This window comes from Nerophis ophidion, linkage group LG08 (assembly GCF_033978795.1).
Source record: "Nerophis ophidion isolate RoL-2023_Sa linkage group LG08, RoL_Noph_v1.0, whole genome shotgun sequence".
Classification (NCBI taxonomy): domain Eukaryota; kingdom Metazoa; phylum Chordata; class Actinopteri; order Syngnathiformes; family Syngnathidae; genus Nerophis; species Nerophis ophidion.
This window is the reverse complement of record NC_084618.1, coordinates 5571336-5591335: the sequence shown is the minus strand read 5'-3', so window position 1 is coordinate 5591335 and position 20000 is coordinate 5571336. Positions and strand designations below refer to the sequence as shown.

Genomic DNA, 20000 nt, shown 5'->3' with positions numbered 1-20000 from the left:
TCGTCATCGCCGTCCTTTAAAGGAAGGCAAAGGACATAATTATGCAGTGACAGTAACCCACAGCCGCCTCCTCCTCTTCTTCAGCACACATTCTCTAATTGTCACCATGCATTTTTGTCTCGATGGATTCCAAAGCACGCTTTGAAAAAAAACAATTATATTCGACCGCTTTCTTTTATTTCCTCTCCCGCTGTTTTCCTTCTTTATAGCAATATTTCTGTATATCTGTCTTTTACCTACATCTAGAGCAGGGGTGTCAAACTGGTTTTCTTTGAGGGCCACGTCACAGTTTTGGTTGCCCTCAGAGCGCTTTTAATAATGAGTAGTATATGAATATACATACATATATACATATATATATATATATATATATATTTATATATATGTGTATGTATGTATGTGTGTGTGCTGTGTATATATGTATGTATGTATGTATGTATATGTGTATATGTATGTATATGTGTATATATATGTATGTATATGTGTGTATATATATATGTATGTATGTATATACACACAGATACATATATACATACATTATATATATATATATATACACATTACATTATATATATATATATATATATATACACACACATATACATACATAATACAAATATTAAATTTTTTCTTTAAAACTGTCAGCTCAGTCACCAGAATTGTACTGTAAAAGCAAGTTGTCTTTTTACGTCATATAATAAAATCAAATAAATCTACATCTAGAACAAGGGTGTCGAACTGGTTTTCATTGAGGGCCACATCGCAGTTACGGTTGCCCTCAGAGGGCCGCTTTTAACAATGAGTAATATATGAATATACATATATACATATATACTACATTAACAATATATTTTTTTACATAAGCTGCAAGAAAAATATTTAAATTTTACTTTAAAAACTGTCAGCTGAGTCACCAGAATTTTACTGTAAAAGCAAGTTGGTTTTTTGACATCATGTAATAAAATGGAATAAATTGAATGGATTGGAGAAACAAAACCAACATTTTTAGCAGTAAAATTAAAGCAACAGAGTTGCAAGGTTTTTTTTGGGCGGAGGGGGGGGTTTACCGTAAAATTGTTGTTAATCTTTTTATATTTTAGTGTTTTCCTGTATATGGGGGGAAAAAAACCAGTACAAAAGTTGATTTTGCGGTAAAAAAATAATGTTTTGACTGTAAAATCTATTGTCATTTTGATTGGTCATTTGTTTTGAAATAATAAATCAAGTAGGTGTTTAAGTACAGTATTTATCTTGATTTAAAAATATATATATTTTTGGAATACATGATAGTATAATATTTACATTTTGATAATATTGAATTGTAAAAGATATGCAATTGCATGCAGTACATGATTTTTAAGACGGATAGATAGATAGTACTTTGTTGATTCCTTTTTGATTGATTGATTGATACTTTTATTAGTAGATTGCACAGTACAGTACATATTCCGTACAATTGACCACTAAATGGTAACACCCCAATAAGTTTTTCAACTTGTTTAAGTCGGGGTCCACGTTAATCAATTCATGGTACAAATAATAATAATAATAATCATCATAGTATGTACATTGAATTATTTACATTATTTACAACCTGGGGGGTGGGATGAGGAGCTTTGGTTGATATCAGAACTTCAGTCATCAACAATTGCATCAACAGAGAAATGTGGACATTGAAACAGTGTAGGTCTTATTTAGTAGGATATGTACAGCCAGCAGAGAACATAGTGAGTTCACATAGCATAAGAACAAGTATATACATTAGAAGTACATTTGAGTTGTTTATAATCCGGGGACATGGGATGTGAATGGAGGAGGGTATTAGTAAGTGTTGTTTTAGAGCGGTTTTGAAGGAATATAGAGATGCACTTACTTTTATACCTGTTGGGAGTGCATTCCACATTGATGTGGCATAGAAAGAGAATGAGTTAAGACCTTTGATAGATCGGAATCTGGGTTTAACGTGGTTTGTGGAGATCCCCCTGGAAGTAGTTTGACATGTACTTCGGTATCAAGGAGGTGTGGCGGATTTATAGACCAGGCTCAGTGCAAGTTGTTTTACTCTGTCCTCCACCCTGAGCCAGCCCACTTTGGAGAAGCGGGTTGGATTGAGGTGTGATCTGGTTTGGAGGTCTAAAAGTAACCTTCAGGAGAGTTCCCTCAGGAAAATAAAAATTCCAGCAGCAGTGTACAGAATTGAGTGCGAATTAAAAAGTAAATAATGGGGTCTTAATGTCAAAAGGGAAAGAAGAAATATATTTAGTAAGAAAAATTCAAAGCCCTTTTATTAACGCATATTATGTCCAGTCTTTTGCGGGCCACATAGAATAATGTCGCAGTCCAGATTTGGCCCAGGTGATCTAGAAAAACTTACAATTTATACTGAAAATGCCTAAATGCGACTTTGTGATCCACCTTGAATACAAATGCAAAATACGTCCTCCGTTTGAATGACGTCGTCTGACAGTGTGTTCTCTGTGTGTCCGATTGAAAGGTGGTGCACGTCCCGGTAGGACCTGCAGAGCCGCCTCGCCACCTGAAAGTCCACCTGACCGTTGCAGCCCGCCAGCGTCATGTGACCCATGTCACCATGGATGTCATGATCGGCACACTTTGATTGGCATCGAGGCTCGCTAAGGTAAGGTCTGGGGAAAACGATAGCAAAATAGAAAAGACTATCCTGTAGGATACCAGTACTAGTTCAGTACCACGATACTAATTACCATATTTTTCGGAGTATAAGTCACATTTTTTAGGGAAATTTACTTGATAAGACCCAACACCAAGAATAGACATTTGAAAGGCAATTTAAAATAAATAAAGAGTACTTATAGTCTGAAAAATACGGTAATCATATTCGGTACTATAGCGCCTTTAAAAAAATACCACTCCCACCTTTTTTTTTTTTCTTCAAACGGGCATGATGGTGTGTCGTCACGTCGTGTCATTGCTGGTTTTACAAGCAGAGGAGCATGTTCGGCAGCGCACAATCACAGAGTACTTACAAGCAGACGCAGTGTGTAGATAAAATAGGGAGAATGGACGCATTTTGGCTTAAAACCTAAAGATAAAGGTGAAGTTATAACTAGGGATGTCCCAGTCCGATCGGTCCGATATTAGACAAAAAAGTGAATATCGGATTTTATCGGACTGAATCTAAAAACTCCGATATAAGCGCTCCGATATAAGCTGTCCATTTGCCGCTGCAGCACTTCTATAATAGGTGACTGGTGTGATCACACTCCAACACAGTAGGTGGCAGCAATGCCCCTTAATTAACGTTGGTGGCGGCCGCGGAAGAAGAGCGTCTCTGATCCAGCATGCACAGCCCACTTGATCACAATGACGACAACGCGTGTGCTCAGCAAAGTGTAGTGATGTCGGCTGTGTGGAATTATTTTAACTCACAGCATGCCGAAATGCTTATGTTCTTAAAAAAAAATCTCCACATTATGCTCGGACTGCAGAAAGTGGAGAAGGAGGAGGAGGAGTAATAAGGGTAGTCAGCACTGACTGATTATTATTTGTTTTATGCTCTTGTTATTAGAGTGATATGTTTATTGTGTTTACACTATTCTTCAGTGAAGACTAAGAGTAATTACTACATTGTTTTGGGCATAGTCAGTCAGTGAAACTGGAGCTGTGAACTCTTAATTTAGAGCAGTTTGACAGTGGACAATATTGTGTTGTTTTTGTGTTTTTTGTCCCTGCCCACAGTTGTTTCCAACATATGCTGACAGTAAAAAAATAACTGTAGTGAACTTGAATTGTTTGCACTTTAAAATGTTGTTTTTTTTTTATTGGATTTATTTAGGTTATTTTTCAGGGTCTTCTAATTTATTTTTAATTTATTCTTTTCAATTGTATAATTATGTTGGTATTAGTGGTTATTTTGCACTTTAAATATAACATTTAGTTTTTATTGGATTTGTTGAGGTAATACTCTTATGTTGAAGGTTAAAATTTATGTAACCAATTGGTTAATAATAAATGGGTCAGTTTTTCCTATACCTACTCTTGCTGACTATTGTTTTCTGTTTTAACACTACAACATCTACAGTAACATCACTTTATCAAGCCTTTTCTAACATTCTACAAAACAAAATAAAGAATAAATATATGTATGATTCGTGCCTATATCGTATCGTATTGATATCGGTATCGGCAAATACTCAAGGCTACAATATCGGTATCGTATCGGAAGTGAAAAAGTTGTATCGGGACATCCCTAGTTATAACACTGAAACACCCTCAGGAAGAGGTTCATTAAAACATAGCTAGCTAGCGGCTAACGTCCAGCCGCAGTCGGCAGTGTTTTAGCTACTTCTAAATCACGAATCCCCGCCTCCATGGCGACAAATAAAGTAGGTTTCTTACCAGTATCATCCCTGCAGGACGAGGAATAGCTAAACATGCTTCACTACACACCGTAGCTCACCGGTGTCACAATGTAAACAAACGCCTGTAATGATACCAAGTACAAGAGCGTATGTAGTCGATACTACTATGATTTACCAAACAATCTGTCACTCTTAATTGCTAAATCCCATTAAATCTTATTCGTCTAGTCTTTTACGTGACTGAGCTAAATAATATTATTTGATATTTTACGGTAATGTGTTAACAATTTCACACATAAGTCGCTCCTGAGTGTAAGTCGCACCCCCGGCCAAACTATTAAAAAAAAAAAAAAAATGCGACTTATAGTCCGAAAAATACGGTAATCATATTCGGTACTATAGCGCCCCTAAAAAATACCACCCCTACATTTCTTTTTTTTTTTTTTAAACGGGCATGACGTTGTGTCATTGCTGGTTTTACAAGCAGAGGAGCATGTTCGGCAGCGCACAATCACAGAGTACTTACAAGCAGACGCAGTGTGTAGACAAAATAGGGAGAATGGCTTAAAATTGGCTTAAAACCTAAAGATAAAGGTGAAGTTTTAACACTGAAACACTCTCAGAAACATGGCTAGCTAGCGGCTAACGTCCAGCCGCAGTCGGCAGTGTTTTAGCTACTTCTAAATCACGAATCCTCGCCTCCACGGCGACAAATAAAGTAGGTTTCTTACCAGTATCATCCCTGCAGGACGAGGAATAGCTAAACATGCTTCACTACACACCGTAGCTCACCGGTGTCACAATGTAAACAAACGCCTGTAATGATACCAAGTACAAGAGCGTATGTAGTCGATACTACTATGATTACATTGATATTTTTTAGCATCACAAAATATTTTTACGTTTTTAAATTTTTTTATTTTTTTATTTATATAATCTTGATACATTTAGGAAAAATGTCCTCAAATAAAAATGAAATAAAATAATATACACAGCTATATACACAAATAGGGAGTAATCTTTTTTAATTTTATTTTTTATTTTAAGCAGTACAGTCACTAATGGGCTTATGGGGCTTGACATAATTCAGTGGTTCTCAAATGGGGGTACACGGACCCCTGGGGGTACTTAAAGGTATGCCAAGGAGTATGTGAGGTTTTTAAAAAATATTCTAAAAATAGCAACGATTCAAAAATCCTGTATAAATATATTTATTGAGTAATACTTCAACAAAATATGAATGTAAGTTCATAAACTGTGGGGAAAAAAAAGTACAACAATGCAAAATTCAGTGTTGACAGCTAGATTTTTTGTGGACATGTTCCATAAATATTGATGTTAAAGATTTCTTTTTTCGTGAAGAAATGTTTAAAATTAAGTTGAATCCAGATGGATCTCTATTACAATCCCCAAAGAGGGCACTTTAAGTTGATGATTACTTCTATGTGTAGAAATCTTTATTTAGAATTGAATCACTTGTTTATTTTCAACAAGTTTTTAGTTATTTTTATATCTTTTTTTCCAAATAGTGCAAGAAAGACCACTACAAATGAGCAATATTTTGCACTGTTAAACAATTTAATAAATCAGAAACTGATGACATAGTGCTGTATTTTACTTTTTTTCAACCAAAAATGCTTTGCTCTGATTAGGGGGTACTTGAATTTCAAAAAAAAAAATGTTGACAGGGGGTACATCACTGAAAAAAGATTGAGAACCACTGACATAATTGACCCAGTTGTCCAAGTATGAAGTAAATTTCTCCATTTTATAATTAATAAAGGCAGTTATATTCTCCATTTTATATATCTCCATTATGATTTCCATTTATACCCCGGAAAAGGGTGGAGTGCCATCTAGGAGGAGTACCTAGGAGTCTTGTTCACGAGTGAGGGAAGAGTGGATCGTGAGATCGACAGGCGGATCGGTGCGGCGTCTTCAGTAATGCGGACGTTGTACCGATCCGTTGTGGTGAAGAAGGAGCTGAGCCGGAAGGCAAAGCTCTCAATTTACCGGTCGAGCTACGTTCCCATCCTCACCTATGGTCATGAGCTTTGGGTCATGACCGAAAGGATAAGATCACGGGTACAAGCGGTACATCGGTTGGGGACATCTCTACGCTGCTGATCCGCCTCCGCTTGAGATGGTTTCCTGTGGACGGGACTCTCGCTGCTGTCTTGGATCCGCTTGAACTGAACTCTCGCGGCTGTGTTGGAGCCACTATGGATTGAACTTTCACAGTATCATGTTAGACCCGCTCGACATCCATTGCTTTCGGGGGGGGTTGCCCACATCTGAGGTCCTCTCCAAGGTTTCTCATAGTCAGCATTGTCACTGGCGTCCCACTGGATGTGAATTCTCCCTGCCCACTGGGTGTGAGTTTTCCTTGCCCTTTTGTGGGTTCTTCCGAGGATGTTGTAGTCGTAATGATTTGTGCAGTCCTTTGAGACATTTGTGATTTGGGGCTATATAAATAAACATTGATTGATTGATTGACATAATTGACCCAGTTTTCCCAGTATGAAGTAAATTTCTCCAATTTATAATTAATAAAGGCAGTTATATTCTCCATTTTATATATCTCCATTATGATTTCCATTTATACCCCGGAAAAGGGTGGAGTGCCATCTAGGAGGAGACCCTGCCCCAAGTGGAGGAGTTCAAGTACCTAGGAGTCTTGTTCATGAGTGAGGGAAGAGTGGATCGTGAGATCGACGGGCGGATCGGTGCGGCGTCTTCAGTAATGCGGACGTTGTATCGATCCGTTGTGGTGAAGAAGGAGCTGAGCCGGAAGGCAAAGCTCTCAATTTACCGGTCGATCTACGTTCCCATCCTCACCTATGGTCATGAGCTTTGGGTCATGACCGAAAGGATAAGATCACGGGTACAAGCGGTACATCGGTTGGGGACATCTCTACGCTGCTGATCCGCCTCCGCTTGAGATGGTTTCCTGTGGACGGGACTCTCGCTGCTGTCTTGGATCTGCTTGAACTGAACTCTCGAGGCTGTGTTGGAGCCACTATGGATTGAACTTTCACAGTATCATGTTAGACCCACTCGACATCCATTGCTTTCGGTCCCCTAGAGGGGGGGTTGTCCACATCTGAGGTCCTCTCCAAGGTTTCTCATTGTCAGCATTGTCACTGGCGTCATTGTGGTCGTCTGCAGCCACACAGGAAACATTCATTTTTTGGTAGAAACCCTGTCAAATACAGTTTCCTCCAAACACTGCGTTACTTTCTGTGTGACGTCCTACTAGCTGGGAGTTTGTGGTTATTTTGCAAGTTTTTTTTTTGTTTTTTTTTGTATCCTCAGTGCGGATGTTCTTCCTTTTTTTTCTCCGCTTTTAAAAAGAAGTGAGACTGTTGCAGGCGGTAGGAGCACAAATTGAAACTAATAACAAAAAGGAGGGTTGGGTAATAATAACGTGCATCCTCCGTGATTGCAAGTCAACAGCATTTTTGTTCTTGCAGTGTTTTGTAAGATGGACGATGACGTTGTATTTTGATCTGGAACAATCTTTCCTGTGTGTGAATTGGACCTCATGTGACTTTTTAGAGCCCTTCTGTGTCATTTTATGACTCGTGTAGACGTGCAAACGTCATAAAATATGGACGGAGGGAACGAGTATTAGTTAGAGGGTGACACGACCAAGACGGAGATAAATGAGTGTGACACGGTATGAGTTTATAGTGTGTGTGTGTGTGTGTTGTATTTCTACCCTTCTTGAGACATCAACAAGGAAAAGTAGCTTCCATATGAGGAGTTGTGAACAAGTTAGGACATAAATTATGGTCCCAATAGACCAGGGGTGCCCACACTTTTTCTGCAGGCGAGCTACTTTTCAATTGACCGACTCGAGGGGATCTACCTCATTTATATATATCATTTATATTTATTTATTTATGAAAGAGACATTTTTGTAAACAAGTTAAATGTGTTTAATGATAATACAAGCATGTGTAACACATATAGATGTCTTTCTTTCACAAAGACAAGAATATAAGTTGGTGTATTACCTGATTCTGATGACTTGCATTGATTGGAATCAGACAGTAATGATGATAACGCCCACATTTTCAAACGGAGGAGAAAAAAAGTTGTCCTTTCTGTACAATACCACATGAAAGTGGTTGGTTTTTGGCATCTCATTCATCCAGCTTCCATACACTTTACAAGAAAAACATTGGCGGCAAATTCCGTAGCTTGCTTGATTGACATTCACGGCACCCGAGGGTCTTGTGAGATGACGCTGGCTGCTGCCAGTTCATTATTATGAAAAAATGACAGAGAGGAAGGCGAGAAACACTTTTTATTTCAACAGACTTCCGTCAAAACTCTAAAGGCCGACTGCACATTTCCTATCTTCACAATAAAAGCCCTGCTTCATGCTGCCTGCGCTAACAAAATAAGAGTCTCGGAAAGCTGGCGTGCACAAGTGATGTGCACGCCAGCTTTCTGAGGGATCGCTTGTGCACGCCAGTTTTCCGAGACTCTGTATTTAGTTAGCGCAGGCAGCATGAAGCTGGGCTTTTATTGTGAAGATAGGAAATGTGCGGTCGGCCTTTAGAGTTTTGACGGAAGGTACGGCGCGAGAGTCTGTTGAAATAAAAAGTGTTTCTCGCCTTCCTCTCGGTCATATTTTCATAATAATGATCTTGCAGCAGCCAGCGTCATCTCACAAGACCCTCCGGTACCGTGAATGTCATTTAAGTGACGTCTTGGTGAAGATTGATGATCACTCATTTTTAGGTATATTTTTTTTAAAAAGCCTGGCTGGAGATCGACTGACACACCCCCCGCGGTCGACTGGTAGCTTGCCATCGACGTAATGGGCACCCCTGGATTAGAGAATGTCTCATTTGCACCCCTGGTGGTGACATCTATCAAAATTAGGGTGGATTTTTCAAATAGAATTGAATTGAATTGAAAATTGTTATTAGTAGATTGCACAGTACAGTACATATTCCGTACAATTGACTACTAAATGGTAACACCCCAATAAGTTTTTCCAACTTGTTTAAGTCGCGGTTCACGTTAATTAATTTTTGGTAATATAAATTGGCTGTGTGTAGGTTTTAAAGCTGCTCCCCCTCCGGCCAACATATGAAATAACAAGTGTGTGTCAAAATTTTAAACAGGAACGGCCACTCTTTCAACCGCGCCACACCGTCCTTACTTATAAAGCTGTCTTTTCCTCACAATGTGTCGATTTTTTTTTCTTATAAAATTGGGGAAAATTTCTCATGTTCTTTCTGTTTTTGTACCATCGCGATATTTTCTGATGAAATCATCACTTTATTAATGTAAAACTTTTACTTTTTAATGCAAAATGGTGACATTTGTCTTTGAAAAATCTGACATTTATCACGATATTGGCAATTTTTTTGTTTTTATTCTAAAATAATGACGTTTTTTGAGTAAAATTGCGACTTTTCATATGAAATTGTGACTTTTGTTGAGTAAAATTAACATTCTTTTCAAAAAATTGTAAAATTGTGACTGTTATTGAGTAGAATTCCCACTTTTATCATAGTATTACACAAAGGATTTTGACTTGCATTGAGTAAATCTCCGAGTTTTATTATAATATTGCCAGAATTTTAAGTTTTTCTTGTGAAATTTTTCACAAGCTTTTATTTAATATTTGCATAGTATGTATGTATTTTTAATGTTGTAAATACAAATCTTTATATATCTAGAAAGGGTGGTCCTAAAGAGGTAGACATTTTTCGGAGGTCTCAAGAAGGTAAGAAATAGTCATTTTGCCGAGTAAAATTCCGATTATTATTTTAATATTGCCAAAATGTTAATGTTTTCATATGAAATTGTGACTTTTGATGAGTATAATTACCTCTCTTTTCTAAAAATTGTAAAATTGCGACTGTTATTGAGTAAAATTCCAACTTTTATCATAGTATTACACAAATGTTCAGTTTTTCTTGTAAAATTCTGACTTGTGTTGAGTAAAATTCCGACTTATTATAACACTGCCAAAATTGTAACGTTTTCATATTAAATTGTGACTTTTGTTGAGTAAAACTTTCTAAAAATTGTAAAATTGCGACTGTTGAGTAAAATTCCAACTTTTATCATAGTATTAATCAAAATATTCAGTTTTTCTAGTAAGGTTTGACTTGCATTGATAAAATTCCGACTTTTATTATAATATTGCCAAAATGTTAACGTTTTCATATGAAATTGTGACTTTTGTTGAGTAAAATTACCATTCTTTTCTAAAAATTGTAAAATTGCGACTGTTGAGTAAAATTCCAACTTTTATCATAGTATTAATCAAAATATTCAGTTTTTCTAGTAAGGTTTGACTTGCATTGATAAAATTCCGACTTTTATTATAATATTGCCAAAATGTTAACGTTTTCATATGAAATTGTGACTTTTGTTGAGTAAAATTACCAGTCCTTTCTAAAAAATTGTAAAATTGCGACCGTTATTGAGTAAAATTCCAACTTTTATCATAGTATTACTCAAAATATTCAGTTTTTCTAGTAAAATTTGACTTGCGTTGAGTAAAATTCCGACTTTTATAATATTTACAAAATGTTAATGTTTTCATATGAAATTGTGACTTTTGTTGAGTAAAATTACCATTATTTTCTAAAAAATGTAAAATTGCGACTGTTACTCAGTAAAATTCCAACTTTTATCATAGTATTACTCAAAATATTCAGTTTTTCTTGTAAAATTTTGACTTGCGTTAAAAAAAATTCTGACTTTTATTAAAATATTGCCAAAATGTTAACGTTTTCAAATGAAATTGTGACTTTTGTGGAGTAAAATTACTATTCTTTTCTAAAAATTGTAAAATTGCGACTGTTATTGAGTAAAATTCCAACTTTTATCATAGTATTACACAAATTTTCAGTTTTTCTTGTAAAATTCTGACTTGTGTTGAGTAAAATTCAGACTTTTATTATAACACTGCCAAAATTGTAACGTTTTCATATTAAATTGTGACTTTTGTTGAGTAAAACTTTCTAAACATTGTAAAATTGTGACTGTTAAGTAAAATTCCAACTTTTATCATAGTGTTACTCAAAATATTCAGTTTTTCTAGTAAGGTTTGACTTGCGTTGATAAAATTCCGACTTTTATTATAATACTGCCAAAATGTTAACGTTTTCATATGAAATTGTGACTTTTGTTGAGTAAAATTACCATTTTTTTCTAAAAAATGTAAAATTGCGACTGTTACTGAGTAAAATTCCAACTTTTATCATAGTATTACTCAAAATGTTCAGTTTTTGTTGTAAAATTTTGACTTGCGTTAAAAAAAATTCTGACTTTTATTAAAATATTGCCAAAATGTTAACGTTTTCAAATGAAATTGTGACTTTTGTTGAGTAAAATTACCACTCCTTTCTAAAAAAAATTTAAATTGAGATTGTTATTGAGTAAAATTCCAACTTTTATCATAGTATTACTCAAAATATTCAGTTTTTCTAGTAAAATTTGACTTGCGTTGAGTAAAATTCCGACTTTTATTATAATATTGCCAAAATGTTAACGTTTTCATATGAAATTGTGACTTTTGTTGAGTAAAATTACCACTCCTTTCTAAAAAAATTTAAAATTGAGACTGTTATTGAGTAAAATTCCAACTTTTATCGTAGTATTACTCAAAATATTCAGTTTTTCTAGTAAAATTTGACTTGCGTTGAGTAAAATTCCGACTTTTATTATAATATTGCCAAAATGTTAACGTTTTCATATGAAATTGTGACTTTTGTTGAGTAAAATTACCACTTTTCTAAAAAATGTAAAATTGCGACTGTTACTGAGTAAAATTCCAACTTTTATCATAGTATTACTCAAAATGTTCAGTTTTTCTTGTAAAATTTTGACCTGCGTTAAAAAAAATTCTGACTTTTAATAAAATATTGCCAAAATGTTAACGTTTTCAAATGAAATTGTGACTTTTGTGGAGTAAAATTACTACTCTTTTCTAAAAATTGTAAAATTGCGACTGTTATTGAGTAAAATTCCAACTTTTATCATAGTATTACTCAAAATATTCAGTTTTTCTAGTAAAATTTGACTTGCGTTGAGTAAAATTCCGACTTATTATAATATTGCCAAAATGTTAACGTTTTCATATGAAATTGTGACTTTAGTTGAGTAAAATTACCACTCCTTTCTAAAAAAAAATTAAAATTGAGACTGTTATTGAGTAAAATTCCAACTTTTATCATAGTATTACTCAAAATATTCAGTTTTTCTAGTAAAATTTGACTTGCGTTGAGTAAAATTCCGACTTTTATTATAATATTGCCAAAATGTTAACGTTTTCATATGAAATTGTGACTTTTGTTGAGTAAAATTACCACTTTTCTAAAAAATGTAAAATTGCGACTGTTACTGAGTAAAATTCCAACTTTTATCATAGTATTACTCAAAATGTTCAGTTTTTCTTGTAAAATTTTGACTTGCGTTAAAAAAAATTCCGACTTTTATTAAAATATTGCCAAAATGTTAACGTTTTCATATGAAATTGTGACTTTTGATGAGTATAATTACCACTCCTTTCTAAAAAAAAATTAAAATTGAGACTGTTATTGAGTAAAATTCCAACTTTTATCATAGTATTACTCAAAATATTCAGTTTTTCTAGTAAAATTTGACTTGCGTTGAGTAAAATTCCGACTTTTATTATAATATTGCCAAAATGTTAACGTTTTCGTATGAAATTGTGACTTTTGTTGAGTAAAATTACCATTTTTTTCTAAAAAAATGTTAAATTGTGACTGTTACTGAGTAAAATTCCAACTTTTATCATAGTATTACTCAAAATGTTCAGTTTTTCTAGTAAAATTTGACTTGCGTTGAGTAAAATTCCGACTTTTATTATAATATTGCCAAAATGTTAACGTTTTCATATGAAATTGTGACATTTGTTGAGTACAATTATCCACTCCTTTTTAAAAAAAATTAAAATTGAGACTTTTACTGAGTAAAATTCCAACTTTTATCATAGTATTACTCAAAATGTTCAGTTTTTCTTGTAAAATTTTGACCTGCGTTAAAAAAAATTCTGACTTTTAATAAAATATTGCCAAAATGTTAATGTTTTCAAATGAAATTGTGACTTTTGTGGAGTAAAATTACTATTCTTTTCTAAAAATTTTAAAATTGCGACTGTTATTGAGTAAAATTCCAACTTTTATCATAGTATTACACAAATGTTCAGTTTTTCTTGTGAAATTTTGACTTGCGTTGAGTAAAATTCCGACTTTTATTATAATATTGCCAAAATTCTAGGTTTTTATTGTGAAATTGTGACCTTTTTCCTGTGAAATTGTTCACAACAAGCTTTTTTATAATGTCATAGTATGTATGCATCATGAATGTTGTAAATACAAATATTTACATATCTAGAAAGGGTGGTCCTAAAGAGGTAGGCATTTTTCGGAGGTCTCAAGAATGTGGAAATACATGAATATGTGTGTGTGTGTGTGTGTCTGTGTGTGTGTGTGTGTGTGTGTGTGTGTGTGTGTGTGTGTGTGTGTGTGTGTGTGTGTGTGTGTGTGTGTGTGTGTGTGTGTGTGTGTGTTTATTGTCCTGTGTTTGTGGTGGTCTCGCTCTCATTTCCCATCCAGTGCACGGCGCTACAGAAAGGCCTGGCTGCTGGTTGGCTGCAAAGGAAAGAAAACAGGCGGCAAACGAGACAACATGTGCTTACATAGCAGAAATACACACACACACACACACACACACACACACTGCTGTCCTTTAATCCACCAGCTTTAATTACATTTAAAATTACAAGGTGTTTTTTTTCAGTTCATGTTTTTGACCTGAGTTAGTTCACGTTTATCTTCTCCCCACACAGTAGATTCACTACCTCTATACAGGCCACGCCCCTTTTTTAAACATTTACAACCATTTTTTACGCCTAATATGTTAAAGCACTCCAAAATTCCGCCTACTACTGAAGAGCTAAGATCCTCGGTGTACTTTTATTTTGGTAACCAGACATCATACAGGAAGTTGTTCTCGGTGTGACCTGGTGGTTTTTAAACCGTGATGGGCGATATCCCAAATGTTTTTAGCGATACGATACCGTCAGTGATATTACTACAATAATTACTTATTTTAGACTATAGTGTTTGGTTACCTTCTTGAATCAATGTTCTACAAACTCTTTGTCATGATTTGCTGCCCGGATCATGTCTTATTCTGGTTTTGTTCCGTCTTTGTATCGTATTCTGTTGGTGTTTGACTTCCTTAGTTCCTGGTGGCACTTCCTGTTTGCCATAGTCACGCATTAGTGTCACCTGCCTCTTGTTTTCGACGCGCATCTGCCTCGTGATTACCACCTTTATTTAAGCCTGCCTTTTCTCTTCATTCGCTCTCGCTTCCTAGTTTCTGTTTCACGCAACAGGTGACTATGCTGATTCCCGACTCTGGTAAAACTTTTTTTGTACTTGCTAGCTTTCCGCGCTATGCTTCGTGTTTTCTAGCTCCCATGCTAGCTCATTGTTTTGCCTTTTTATGCATAGTGCAAGTTTTTCTGTTCTTAGTCTGTTTTTAATGTTAAATAAATCATAATTTCCTACCATACGCTGTGTCCGAGCCCGACTGCATCATTGAGAGAACGAACCATCATCACGATGCCAGCGAACCGTCACACTCTTAATTTTATTCTTCGTCGTCGTAGAGCAGGCCTGAGCAATTATTTTGACTCGGGGGCCACATTTAGAGAAAAAAATGTGGCTTCACAATAATGTTTTTTTGATTGATTGATATTTTTATTAGTAGATTGCACAGTACAGTACATATTCCGTACAATTGACCACTAAATGCTAACACCCCAATAAGTTTTTCAACTTATTTAAGTCGGGGTCCACGTTATTCAATTCATGGTAAATGTCTGATTGAATGCTAAAAACGGTATGATGGAACTTTTTTAAAAAACGGAATGGAATTTTTCTATGAAAGATAAAACACTGAATATTGACAAAATATGAACGTCACACCCCCTTTCGTTCGACATATTTTACAATCAAGTGAAACGCAACAAAAATGCAACAAACAGTGAAATATCAATGCAAAGGGTAGAAAATAAAGCCACCTACAATCTGATATGTCTAATATTTGCTGAATTTCCCCCAGGGATCAATAAAGTACTTTCTAATCTATTTTATATATCACTAAGCTTTAGAACTTTGTTGTGAAAATCTCCTTTGGCGACTGTCACCATAGATGACCATAGTAACTAATTAGATGACCATAGTAACTAATTAGATGACCATAGTAACTAATTAGATGACCATAGTAACTAATTAGATGACCATAGTAACTAAATAGATGACCATAGTAACTAATTAGATGACCATAGTAACTAATTAGATGACCATAGTAACTAAATAGATGACCATAGTAACTAATTAGATGACCATAGTAACTAAATAGATGACCATATTAACTAATTAGATGACCATAGTAACTAATTAGATGACCATAGTAACTAAATAGATGACCATAGTAACTAATTAGATGACCATAGTAACTAATTAGATGACCATAGTAACTAATTACATTACCATAGTAACTAAATAGATTACCATAGTAACTAGTATATCATGCAAGAGCGCGGATTCTAACCATGTAAATACTTTGTATAGTTCAAGACTTACAGTCATTAGAAAACATGACTGCACATCATAATGGCAGCTAGATCTAAAAAAATGATTTGAGAATGTCCGGCGAGCCATATTGAAAAGCTCAACGGGCCGCACGTGGCCCCCCCGGGCCTTAATTTGCTCAGGTCTGTTGTAGAGGTTGCCTTCTAGTGGGTTCTGCGGACCACCACACCCTGCCACGAGAGCCCGGGTTTCAGGGTACAACACTGTTTTATTTTCATAAGTCGTACTAGGCTTTTGCTTTCCAGCAAATTGTCTTTTTTCTCACACCGTCTCTCTCTCTGGCTCCCACTCCAACCGCTGTGTCTCGTTCCGGCTGCTGCTAACAAAGGCGACAGGTGATTAGATAACAAGGCCCACCTGGGCCATCGACTCACCTGTCGCTGTCTTGGAGGCCGGTCCTTCCACAGTCGTCTTTATCATTTTTTGGGGCTATAGGAAAAGGTTGAATGCAGGAAGTGAAACTATCAGTAATTTCCGGGACATGAAGATAGGTTAAGTTCTGCTTCTTCCTGCTGCTTTTCACTCGTGTTGAATTGTGCAAGTGTGACCAGGGGATGTATTCTGCTGTAACTTTGTAAAACCTGTTTAAAATGAACCAAACTATTACTCTTTTTTTACTGAACTGTTACGCAGATCTGTGTGAAGTAGCCCCACCTTGTCCAAATCTCTTCAAACTTGTTCCAATCATTTGTTCTGGTTTGTTTTGCAAAACAATTTGGTCTAACTATTATAGTTTTTATGTTGTTAACGTTTAAATACTCATAAGAAGACCCCTGCCCCCAAGTGTTTGATGAGCATCCCTCAACTTTCTCAGTCTTTTTTGCCACTTGTGCCAGCTTTTTTAAAAAAATCATGTTGCAGGCATCAAATTCCAAATGAGCTCCTACAATATTTGCAAAAATTAACGTTAAGTTTTCCAGTTCGAACGTTAAGTATCTTGTCTTCGCAGCCTATTCAATTAAATAGAAGTTGAAAAGGATTAGCAATCTGTTTTTATTTACAATATATACACAAGGTGCCAACTTCACTGGTTTTAGGTTTTGTAATTAAAATTTAAATGAATCAAAGAGTGTAGATAAAATACTTTCAGTTGTCTTATGCACGGATAAATTCAAGTGTTTTCAGCCTAAATTTGAACATTGGCTACGTCTTGAGGAATGCTATTCCAAATTTTAGGAGCATAAAACTGGAACATAGTTTCGTCATGTTTGGTCCTGACTCAGGGCACCAGCAGGAGACCACTCCCTGTGGTTCTCAGAGCTCGAGATGGTTCTAACATGTCGGAGATGTACTTTGACACAATACCATGAAAAGACTTGTACACTGACACAGCCCTTTTAAAGTTTATTCTTTGAGCAACAGGAAACCGGTGCAGCGACCTAAGCACTGGACTTAGGTCTGCAGTACAAACAAATGGGAGAAGTTTAAGAAGCGTTCGACATAGTTGGGGCCTCTAGTAATGATTAACATGTTAATAGCATAAAACCATATAGAGGTAATAACTTAAAAACTCTTAATAGTTAGACCAAAACATTTTGCAGCACTGACAAATGCAACAAGTTTGGGCTGATTTGGCCTGGATGACGTCACAAGTCAGAAAATGCATTTTAGAATAACTTCAAATACGTAACGGCGAAAACAAAACATTTTCCTTCACAAACGTCGCACAAAGGAAAAGGACGAGTTTGGGGAGATTTTTGACTTAGTTAGGTTTTATTCGTGGTTACTAACACGTTACATGTTATTAATAATAATAATAGATTTTATTTGGAAAAAAAACACTTTACATTGAGCAAACATCCTCAAAGTGCTACAGTGTATTAAAAAAAAAAGATAATAAAAAAAATAATTAAAAACTAGAAGTAGCCCGCATATATCTAAAAAAAAAAAAGCTTTTTTAAAAAGAAGGGTTTTCAAGCCTTTTTTTAAGGCATCCACAGTCTGTGGTGCCCTCAGGTGGTCAGGGAGAACGTTCCACAGACTGGGAGCGGCGGAGCAGAAAGCTAACATAAAACCATATAGAGGTAATAACTTAAAAACTCTTAATAGTTAGACCAAAACATTCTGCAGCACTGACAAATGCAACAAGTTTGGGCTGATTTGGCCTGGATGACGTCACAAGTCAGAAAATGCATTTTAGAATAACTTCAAATACGTAACGGCGAAAACAAAACATTTTCCTTCACAAACGTAGCACAAAGGAAAAGGACGAGTTTGGGGAGATTTTTGACCTAGTTAGGTTTTATTTGCGGTTACTAACACGTTACATGTTATTAATAATAATAATAGATTTTATTTGTAAAAAAAACACTTTACATTGAGCAAACATCCTCAAAGTGCTACAGTGTATTAAAAAAAAAAGATAATAAAAAAAAATAATTAAAAACTAGAAGTAGCCCGCATATAGATAAAAAAAAAAAGGCTTTTTTAAAAAGAAGGGGTTTCAAACCTTTTTTTAAAGCATCCACAGTCTGTGGTGCCCTCAGGTGGTCAGGGAGAACATTCCACAGACTGGGAGCGACGGAGCAGAAAGCTAACATAAAACCATGTAGAGGTAATAATTCAAAAACTCTAATAGTTAGACCAAAACATTTTGCATCACTGACAAATGCAACAAGTTTGGGCTGATTTGGCCTGGATGACATCACAAGTCAGAAAATGCATTTTAGAATAACTTACAATACGTAACGGCGAAAACAAAACATTTTCCTTCACAAACGTAGCACAAAGGAAAAGGACGAGTTTGGGGAGATTTTTTGACCTAGTTAGGTTTTATTCGTGGTTACTAACACCATCCATCCATCCATTTCCTACCGCTTATTCCCTTTCGGGGTCGCGGGGGCGCTGGCACCTATCTCAGCTACAATCGGGCGGAAGGCAGGGTACACCCTGGACAAGTAACACATTACATGTTATTAATAATAATAATAGTTTTTATTTGGAAAAAAACACTTTACATTGAGCAAACATCCTCAAAGTGCTACAGTGTATTAAAAAAAAAAGATAATAAAAAAAAATAATTAAAAACTAGAAGTAGCCCGCATATATCTATAAAAAAAAAAGGCTTTTTTAAAAAGAAGGGTTTTCAAACCTTTTTTTAAAGCATCCACAGTCTGTGGTGCTCTCAGGTGGTCAGGGAGAACGTTCCACAGACTGGGAGCGGCGAAGCAGAAAGCTAACATAAAACAATATAGAGGTAATAACTTAAAAACTCTAATAGTTAGACCAAAACATTTTGGAGCACTGACAAATGCAACAAGTTTGGGCTGATTTGGCCTGGATGACATCACAAGTCAGAAAATGCATTTTAGAATAACTTCAAATACGTAACGGCGAAAACAAAACATTTTCCTTCACAAACGCCGCACAAAGGAAAAGGACGAGTTTGGGGAGATTTTTGACCTAGTTAGGTTTTATTCGTGGTTACTAACACGTTACATGTTATTAATAATAATAATAGATTTTATTTGTAAAAAAAACACTTTACATTGAGCAAACATCCTCAAAGTGCTACAGTGTATTAAAAAAAAAAGATAATAAAAAACAAAATAATTAAAAACTAGAAGTAGCCCGCATATATCTATAAAAAAAAAAAGGCTTTTTTAAAAAGAAGGGTTTTCAAGCCTTTTTTTAAGGCATCCACGGTCTGTGGTGCCCTCAGGTGGTCAGGGAGAACGTTCCACAGACTGGGAGCGGCGGAGCAGAAAGCTAACATAAAACCATATAGAGGTAATAACTTAAAAACTCTTAATAGTTAGACCAAAAATATTTTGCAGCACTGACAAATGCAACAAGTTTGGGCTGATTTGGCCTGGATGACATCACAAGTCAGAAAATGCATTTTAGAATAACTTCAAATACGTAACGGCGAAAACAAAACATTTTCCTTCACAAACGTCGCACAAAGGAAAAGGACGAGTTTGGGGAGATTTTTGACCTAGTTAGGTTTTATTCGTGGTTACTAACACGTTACATGTTATTAATAATAATAATA

The 20000-nt window shown here is 35.4% G+C and overlaps 1 protein-coding gene across 1 annotated transcript in view; it reads left to right on the top strand.

The window, feature by feature from the left end:
- The window catches only part of LOC133557233 (receptor-type tyrosine-protein phosphatase epsilon-like), a 275984-nt gene that overhangs the window by 102020 nt on the left and 153964 nt on the right, over positions 1 to 20000 (top strand). Inside the window, exon 2 of the mRNA XM_061907545.1 lies at positions 2495 to 2638. The gene's annotated coding sequence lies outside the window, so the exon portion shown is untranslated. The remainder of the gene's footprint in view (positions 1 to 2494; positions 2639 to 20000) is intronic.